Source organism: Protopterus annectens, chromosome 1.part0 (genome assembly GCF_019279795.1).
Source record: "Protopterus annectens isolate FY-2018-M chromosome 1.part0, PAN1.0, whole genome shotgun sequence".
Taxonomy (NCBI): Eukaryota; Metazoa; Chordata; order Ceratodontiformes; family Protopteridae; genus Protopterus; species Protopterus annectens.
In genome coordinates, this window is record NC_056725.1 from 1,157,826,104 (window position 1) to 1,157,836,336 (window position 10,233).

Below are 10,233 nucleotides of genomic sequence, written 5' to 3' on the forward strand. Positions count from 1 at the left end.
GCATCTGAAGAGGGTCAGGGAAGGGCTCTGTTTCACATGAATTGGAAGCTTGTTCCAGAGAAGTGGCAGTCTCTGGGAGATGTATCTATCTCTCCAGCATGACCTGTTCATGTTAGAGGCTAGGTTGAGATCCTTGAGTGACCTTGTGCAGTTTGATTTACAAGTGTGTAGCATTTCCATCAGGGATGGATCATAGATTGCCCTGTACACCAGGCACAAATCACCCCTTAGAAACCTGCAGGAGACAGAATACAGTGACAGGGCTTTCAGTCTTACCATGTAAGATTCGTTTTGTGCCCAGTAATTTCTTGGTGACAAACCTCTGTGGTCTCTCCAGTTGTTGCAGGTGTCTGGTGAGGTACATGCAGAAGGGAGCACTGTACTCAGTTACTGCTCTGATGAGGGCTGAGGATTTCCTTAGTACTGTGAACACATGGGAGTAACTGTTCAGAATGTTATCAACCTGAGTACCCAGAGCACATACCAGTGGGTATACACTTAGGTGGGTGCTGTCTACAGTGTAATTAAGCAGGGATGTCAGATTTCCAAAAGGGAATAATAATAATAATCATAATAATAATAATAAGTTTTTTTCCATTTAGCTTTAATCTTTGGCACCAATCATTTGTCTGCATTAACCCCATCTGCAGTATATTAACATCATTAGGGACTTGGTGATTGCTCCCAATTTGCAATCACTGAACTGTGGCTACAACAAAACCAACTTTTACTTAATACCCAAAAAGACTAAACTACAACTATTTATTCTCAAGTCCCATGCAAATGCCAAAAGTAACTTCAATAGCTATATATTGTTTAGAAAAGTAATGTGGAAGTAGTTACCCATACTAAACTACTTGGAATCACCACAGATGACAAATTAAAGTTGGATCTTCACATACAAAATTATATAACAAAATCAAAACTAGGTCTGCTACATAGAGCAAAAAAAATTCCATATCCCTTATAGCAGAATCATCTTAGCTAATGCTTTTCTTTTACCCTCTCTTCTCCATGGCTCATCTATTTTAACTAACATCCAGATCTCCCTTAAATCACACCTGGAACAATGCTGTTATAAGGTGGGTGGACTGGTCTCTAACCTGCCACATAAAGCTCATCATTGCTCTACATTACGTGGTCTCAACTGATTTGATCTGAACTCTCACATCAAGTAGCCCATACACAAATTCTTCTAATCCATAAACTACTATATAACCCATCTACCTGCCCTTCTAACTCCTCAGTACTTCATCACTATAATCCCAAACAGCACTCGGCACTATCAAGGCAAAGACCTGCTTGAAATGTATAAACCAATAAAAAAAGTATGGGGCAAAGTCTACTCTCACACTGCACACAGAAACTATGGAATTTTATCCCAAATTCAATCAGAACTACATCTAGCTTCAGTGTATTTAAGTCCTTTTTGACAGACTTTCTCACTAACTAATGGCTATGCCCATGCACCTTCAACTGTATTATCTACATAAACAAATACTTCACAGTCTTGTTAACCACTCATTATACTATCTGTACCTTTCAACACCTGCCCTTTTCACATTCACAGAAGGGAACATATATTTTTTTAATACATTTCTAATTTCCTAGCATAACAGACAATACTTCTAATACTTTTGTATACCCCGATTATGTTTTTATTTTTACTATTTTGTTTACTACATTACTGGTGTCTATACATGCTTTATTGTACCCTGTGTAATCCACTGTCAAACTGTATGTATACATGTTTTTTAAATCCTATCTATATTACTGTTTTAGTTGATGTTATCTCTGCAGCTTTTCTCCTTGGCCCTCTGCTGAAAATGGGTATTTATTACGCAGTTGGACTTTCCCGGTAAACAAATCACAATAAATAAAATAAATATATACCATTACACTACTTACTGCAGTCCCCTCTCCTTGTTTTCAAGCCCATTGTCACCACTGTGCCCACCTAGCATAACAAACATGATATACAGTACACTAACGGCTAATATGCAGAAGCCCTTGAAGATACAGGTTTACAGCAGAACATATTACACTATCTAAGTAACATCAATTACTTCTGCAAGAACAATGTCATCTTTATCCCTGTACAAATCATACTATCCAAGAGTAGAGATCTCCAAACTCAATCCATACATTTTTCTATTAACATCTATAATCATGATGGACAAGCTCAGGAATGTAACACTGTCTGTAGGAGCTACACCTAATACTGTAGTACAGCACTGCCTGTTTGAATCAGGTGAATCATACTTTGGATACGGCATGCAAGTATGCACTTCTGCTAAAACCTTGAAAAGCTAGAATGAAACTGTAAAATGGGGAATTTATACAAAGTCTAAGGTCGTGGAACCTCAGAGTACTCCCTTATGCCAAGGTTCAACAATCTCGTTATTAGTATACATGAGTAACAGGTCAGGGGGCAGCATGGGTCAAAGCCCTTACAAACACTTCAATACACTTTAATTGTAGTTAGCAAGTTTTGAAATTCACTGTAATCCACTGGCAAACAGTTTTGCTTTTGTTCTTGTGGGATTCATAATTACATATTGTGCATGTCAGACATGCTGCTCAGCAACAAATACACACAATGTGGGTGGGTGTTTACTGGGTAGTACTATCCCCAAACATACAAGTTCCAGTTTTCTACTATTTAAGACTTCTACACTGCTAACTTCTTCTTTCGGCTTTTTCCCGGTTAGGGGTTGCCACAGTGGATCAACCTTCCACAGAAGGCACACACTCAGTCCTAGGGCCAATTTAACATGTCCAATCCACCTACAGCATGTCTTTGGGATGTGGGAGGAAACTGGAGCACCCGGAGGAAACCCACACGACCACAGGGAGGACATGCAGACTCCGCACAGAAGGCATCCCAGCAGAGGATCAAACCAGAGAACCTCTTGCTGTGAGGCGGCAACGCTAACCACTGCACCACCGCGGCCGCCCTCTACACTGCTAACTGACTTTGTTAAATACAAACTACATGCATGCATATTTTACACACATATACACACATATGCTCTTAAATACATTCATTAGCAGAGACGCTGGTCTTCTTAACCCATCTCAGAACTCCTTAATAGAATATAGGGTGCTCAGTAATAGCATTACATTATAATGGTTCCACTGTCAGATGCAATAACTTTTGTAATTCAAGCAAAAATATGTTCCACATAAAAAGGGACTGTATTCTCAAACAGAACTATAGCAAATACATCTTTATGCCTGCCTCCATTGCTGAAATCATGCAAATTGTGCTCAACAATGCAATGTGATGGTCACTCCATAAACTGCATGTTAAGAGATGCTTTAGTAATCATTTCCAAAAATCCTTGAAGCTTTTTTAAATATTTGCAGATTTAAAACCCATTTAGTAAACAATTTACAGTTGAAAACAACATAATATAAATAAAGACAGCAAAACCGAAATGCTCAAGTGGCAAAAATATCAACTTAAATTACAAATCAAAAAAATAGAATTTGTGCCCATGAGAGGATTCAAATAGACCCTACTAAACAGAGGTCTGGCAGAACTTCTAAAAAAGACCTACATTTCATGTATCCAAATCAGGAAGGCAACTGGTCACAAAGAACCATAGCATGATAGACAAAAGACCACTGGATGACTCGAGATAAACCTTTGGAACAGTCAGCAGCTACGCAGGGCACAACAGTTACTTTAAATAATCATAACAACGTTATAACCATTCGAACTTTAACTTTGTTTACCATTAAGCAACTGCAATCACTACTCTCTCAAACTGAACTTTTAAGGTACAGAGCAATACCTTAAAAAAAAAAAAGTTTGACAGTTTACAAGCTGCTTGTAAGTAGTCAGAACTGCTTAATGGCAGTATACAAACTGTTCTTTTTCTAAAGGGAAGCAACAACTTTTTAGGTTGTGTTGCCACATTAAGAAAATGTTTAATGGTGTACAATATGTTAAACGATGCCCCGGGTGCCAAATGCCCTTACCATAGCTTTGGCGTCTGTTGCACCCATGCAACGTCCCCCTCCTGAGGTAAAGTGACTTACCAACTCCAAGTAAAAAAAATAAATATAAAGTATGCGGCTATTAAGATAGAAATATCTCGACAACAGTTGACACTGGATATTTATTTGTCAGCTTGGCATCAATGCCCAACCCTTAAACAATGAAAATGTGACAAATTTCAATATATTCCCACCAACCAATTCAGGTGGTGAGTAGAAAAAGATACAACAGATGGTGGCAAGGTCTGGCATGCCCTTAGCTATAGTCAGCCTGATGAATTCACGCAGTCTTATAAAACAGTAAAGTCCAAAACAGATTCTCAGTAAAGGAGAAGTAAGGCTGAATATGATCACAGCATGACTAATAAGCTGCAAAATAATGAAACTGATGTGGGCAGTTCTGCTGTATACTGGCCAAGTTCCACAGTGTGCAAAGAAATTAGTCTTTAAGGATGCATCTGGCAAAATACTTTGTGCCTAATTTCTGTAGCTATTCAACTGCTCACTTCTGTATGGCCATAAATTCGTCCTTAAAAATAAATAAATGTGTACTGTAGCACTACTGCCTTTTACCCATCCTTCAAAAATTACCTTTATTCCACTCCATCAAACAGAGCCAAAAACTGTCTTCAGTGGTCCTGACCGCAATGTTACTGCTTAACTTACCCTATATGTACGTAACGTCTCGCCCCATCAACAAACATTATAACAGTACCCTTGCATATTGGAGAGATGCACCAGTTCCTTACTCTGTCAACATCGGATAGTTTAAAATTTTGCTTTCAGTTTTCAGCTGGGCCTCGTGCTGTGTATATAATTTTCCTTTTCTGTCTCGGACACAAACTTTCTTTGAAGTTCGGGAAGTATTTATTGTGTTTATAACAGAAATTACTGCAATAACTTGATGCACTAAACTTTACCACAGAATTTAGTTACTCCAAACCCAGACCAACATTACATCTGCGATGAGGTTGCTTGTTTTATACAAGTAATCAAAGTTCACCCGTCTAGCTTTCTCTCGTGTAGTTAATTATTTTAAAGTGAACTACCTTTGCGGCACTTTATACAGTTCCTCAGCTTTAGAAGTCTAAGGGTTTCTATAAGTACTTCAGTACACTGCCAAGGAGCCTGAAAAAAATAAATGTGCACACACATGGGTACAACCCACTTTAAAAGCAATTCCAATGTTATATAGTGCATTTGGGTTAATTTATGACCATGTAAATTACAGATAAACCGTATAGCAAAGGACTGACTACATGTAGTTCATCCATAATAGTATTTTCTATAAAAGATCCAGAAGAGGGTTAAATGTATGAACAGCATGCAACAGCAATTTAAGAGCACAAAAATACAGTACCCATAACGCACCAAACATTGCAGTAGGTGGAAACTAAATGATGTAGTTTTAATGACAACGCTAGAGTTCTAAAATGTATAAACCAGTACCAGACAAGGCGACTGAACCAATGCAGTGACACCATTACCTGATACTCGCTCTTCTAAGACGCTTGAAACAGCAGTTTTGAAAATACCGTAGTGCCCAGTAAACCAGCATTGACACTTCCTGGTCTGTGAAAGGAACGGAGCTAAAGACGTCTCTACGTCACGTGGAACGCGAATTACGCAATTCTCCGCCTTATATGATTGTTTTATAACCAGTGGTTCAAGAAAGTTTAGGCACTTTGTCGTATCTTTCGTGTTAGAAATCTGGACAGTCTTGGGGAATTGGGGGAGGGCCCAAAAATAAGAATTGTAAATATTGCTCTTATAAACTTAGAAAGTTGCTAGAATAACATGATTTGTGATAGCATGCATTTTCTGAAGGATAGGACGTCTGAAACACAAATACATGTAATTATGTAGTGACTTTAATCCATATATCAACCCAGTGAACAAACAGATCAAAAATATGAGGCGAAAATCTGTACATTTCAGAGGTACTGTTAGGTGTTTTTTTTAGAGAAAACTGCTTGTATTTTTGTGTCAAATAGCTGCGTACATGTATTTTTATGCATTTATTTCCTCAGTTTAAAGTGAGATGCAATTTTGCTAACCTTGGTAATTATATTTCTCAATATGTCCTTCATTTTGGCTGAAAATGTTGCTCTATCCCTCTTACCCCGCCTAAAGCTGACAGTTTTGGGGAAAGGGTGCTGGATTACAGATAATAAACCATGACAATAATTATAATTATAAATGTCAACTTCAGAAAATGCATGCTAATTCTCATTACTTTTTTCTGTAAATTTAATAGTACTAATATTTTTAAAAGCGTCCCCTGTTATTTCTGGATTTGTCCCTGATTCTGGAGCATGCTTCTCAACTGTCCAGATTTTCGCAGAATGTCCAGATTTCTGTCTCACATTTTGGTCTGTTCTTTACAAAATTTGTTGCTTTATGGCAAGTTGTTGAAAATTGAACTCACTAAATAATGATAGACATTTGAGTTTCAGGCTTCATACACTTCAGAAAATGCACGCTAATGCAAAACCTGGTATTTCATCAATTTTCTAAGTTTATAAATACTGTAGTTAAAATCTGTTCCTATTTTTGGGTTTTGACCCTCCATTATGGCCAAGGAGCTTAATCTACAAATTTTTGTGGCAGATTTAGGAAGTTCCCACTAGTGGTAGGCTATATTCAAGTTAGGTTATTCATACCCATTTACTAATAGCAATAGGGCCTTCAGGGGATAGGAAGTGTGAGGTGTTTCATGATCAAAAGAAATGCTTTCCGAGCTTTTCTCCATTTTATTCTACTCAATATTTGAAGGACAGTGATTGGTCCACCCAGATGATTCCTAGATATTTAAAAATTGGGGTGGTATGAACTGGTGACTGGAACAGATAATTAATGACTTAATTTTGTGTGACAGTAATAAGTTTATGCTTGGTCCCAAAGATCATTGTTTTGGATTTGTTGAGATTTAAAAGTAGCTTATTGTTTAACAATCTGGATGATAGAAGCTTGATAACTGCTCTCAAATGGCTTTTCATAGTGGCAGGAGAAGTGGAAGCCTGTAAGTTACCATGTAATCAGTACGAAAGATAATATGAAGCTTGGAAAGGTCAGACAGCAGATCATTAATGAAGAGAACTCAGTAGGGGTAAGATGGACCCTTAGGGACCCACTTAATTATTAAACAGTTGGAGACTGAGGCTCCCACATTTACAGTAAATAATTTGTTGAAAACAAAATTAGAGAATTGTCCAGTAACTTTGTGTCTGAAGCACGGTCTGATAAGAGTTGTACTTAGTATATGGCTAAAGGCCCAAAATCTTTGCTGCAGTCACAAAATATAGCACCGGTGAGGTTTCATTTCCATATTGATCATCACCAGTGAAGGTCTAAAGGATAGTCTTGGTGTTTCTTCTTGGTCAGACTCGCATGATGATATCTGGAAAGGATACCATTTTTAATGTAAGAACAGGCATGGGTACTGATAAATTTTGTCAAAACCAGCTGCATTGCTATAGCGGGATAAAGCCCGACTGTGATGGAGTTCAGAGAGCAGCACAGGTAACTCCTAATGCTGGTAAAAAGGAGGAAAAGAAGGAAGAGGCGTATGTCGCTGACCTCTCCTCGTGGGGCGGAGAGAAGAATGGCTGATCTTGGAGCATGCTGTCCATGATAGAATCCCTGATCACGTATCACATGGATGTGCTTGCTTGTGTATTGGGAGGGGAGCAGGAGAGCAGAGCAGTTTGATCACATCACATAAAGAGGCATGGATATGTATTACAAAATACCATTACTTGTCAACCTGCCAGGTGCTATGGAGTATACACAGTTGGATAGCAGGACTTAAGAAAAAAGCCCCATTTCCCCACAAGGATGACAATTACACTGTTCACACAATCCTTGCCCCATTTATTTCTATGGAAGACAGTTCTCAGCATTTTGTAGTTCGGTGTCTTGTTACTCAGGGAGTTAGTGCTCAGGGAATTTGATCATGGTAACCTGTAGATCATCTGTTGTGGTACTGTAATGTCTTTTTGTCTGAGTTTCTAAGAGAATTAATCAATACTTTCTTTTAGACCAGTGGTTATTTTCTAGTCATCCCAGACTTAGTTTAAAAGTTTTAATGAGGTTTTAACCTCTTTTGCAATTAATTTTATTTTGCTATGGACTTTGTAGGTTAGCAATGATATTGTTATTACTGGAGATGAAAAAGGATAGCCAGTCTGCTTCTCAAATTAAGTAATATTTCTGCATTAATGTAAGTTTTAGATTTAAAGGAAATGTGATTTAGAAGTTGCTTTGGGAAAGGGTCACATTGCTTAAAAACTAGAGGGGAGTGGTTGCTCAAAGATGAGGAGTATATATGGCTGGAGGAAACATCAGGTATAGTGATAATTAGGAGGCCGAATAAGGGATGGGTATTTGTTTTTAAGTTGGGTCTTTAGCGTCTTCAGCCATTTGCACTTGTCCTAAATCTGCTAATCCCAGAACTAGAATGTAATGGTTTGGTAGAGCAGTCAGGCGAATCAAGTTTATTAGAGATCTGGTGTTTTAAAGAGGCAGTTAGAAGAGGCTGGCTAGGGTGACAATATATTTTTATCCATTCTTTAGACTCATATTGGAGACTAACCAACAGGATTAGTGCACATTGATAGAAGTGGATTTTGCTACAGCAGATAAGCTGAAATGCTGTTTGTAGAGAATGAGAGTTTCATAACCCACTTGTTTCGCTGGGATAGCTTTGTAGAAATCATGATAACTAGGAAATAAAACATTTAGGTTTGGGGTGGAACTTTGACCCAGGATTCTGTAATTGCTACCATATCAGAGGAATCAAGTTGTTGTACCTTATTTGGTAGACTCTTGGCATTCTGTAGACATAATTAAACAACAATTTTATGGGAAATGGTAGGGTCAGAGGAAGAGAAAGACTGACAGTGACCGGCCCTAGACTTGGTATCCCTGCATTGGAGATGGAGAAGAATGATTAAGACAGAAGAATTGGTTTATGATGAGTAATGGGTTTAGCACTAGTGGGAGATTTGGCCTTGGTAAAGCAAACTTTTGACAAGAGGTTTATCTGATGGGTGGGTAGGTTTTATGGCCACTAGATGCAAATGACAATGTTTGTTGGGGGAGAGTAAAATGTATCAAAGGAAGGTTGTTACTGTGGGCTCAGGATAATAGGCGTTACTTTGTTGAATGTGGATAGGGAGATTTTAGCATGCATTTTTATGATAAGATGAAGAATGAGTAGGTAAAAGTGTAGCAGTATAGTTCTATACTGAAAGTGGAATATCTACTTATGACACAGGATGTTAGAACTACATACCAGTGAATTGTGTGCTGTATACCTCAAGCAAGTAATTGATTCAGTGTTGTGAATTGAAAACAATGTTAATGTAATGCATTCTGGGGTGGTCAGGGATTGGGGTAATGGAGGTTTAGCATCCCCATCTGTGATTGCTGAGCTAAGTCTTATGGGACTCAGTACATATTTTGAACTGTTTCTGATTTCAAGTAAGAAGTCTGAGAAGACTACCTAGTGTAGCATCAGTGGATTTTCCAATAACAAGCCTAAAACTTGTAACCTGTTAACTAAAGTACCAGCTAGGGAGTTAGGGGGTACATCTACAGTAAAGCATCACTAAATTTGGTTTAAAATCGTAATATAATGGTCCTTAGTATGAATCCATTCAAGGATAGGGGAGGGATATGAAACAGAGATGGTGTATATCTTATCAACTGTTAGCATGAAGACTATATATGTGTGTATCTTTATTTACATATCTCTCTCTCTCTCTATATATATATATATATATATATTTATATACACACACACACACACACACACACACACACACACACACACACACACACACACAGACACGAATGAAGAGATGCTAGGCTGGAACTGCTTAAACCAAACATTTTACTGATGACTGACTATAGTTGTGGGATCACATGACTCCTACCCATTCGCTTTAGCACTCTTATGAAACTCTAATCTGTTCATATACAATCACATTATATCCCTCTTAGTCTAAAAAAGATATAGTCCCCATATTTACATTTATGTACTATATGGTAAAAATTCAAGAGCCAGTCTCTATGCTTTGTCAATCACATGATTAGACATACAGAGATGATATCACACAAAATTATTAACTAGTAATAATTCAGAAATTGCAGTTTTGTACAGTTACTATATCTGAGAGGTTTCTTGGGCAGCCTTCCATGTCTAAAGTACTTTAACACTGTAAT

General features: G+C 37.9%; 1 protein-coding gene across 2 annotated transcripts in view; it reads right to left on the minus strand.

Moving 5' to 3' along the window:
• The window catches only part of ATG5 (autophagy related 5), a 1,857,662-nt gene extending 1,852,053 nt beyond the window's left edge, over nt 1-5,609 (minus strand). For both annotated transcript variants that reach the window (XM_044065239.1, XM_044065232.1), the window contains exon 1: nt 5,493-5,609. The gene's annotated coding sequence lies outside the window, so the exon portion shown is untranslated. The remainder of the gene's footprint in view (nt 1-5,492) is intronic.
• Between the last annotated feature and the right edge of the window lie 4,624 nt (nt 5,610-10,233).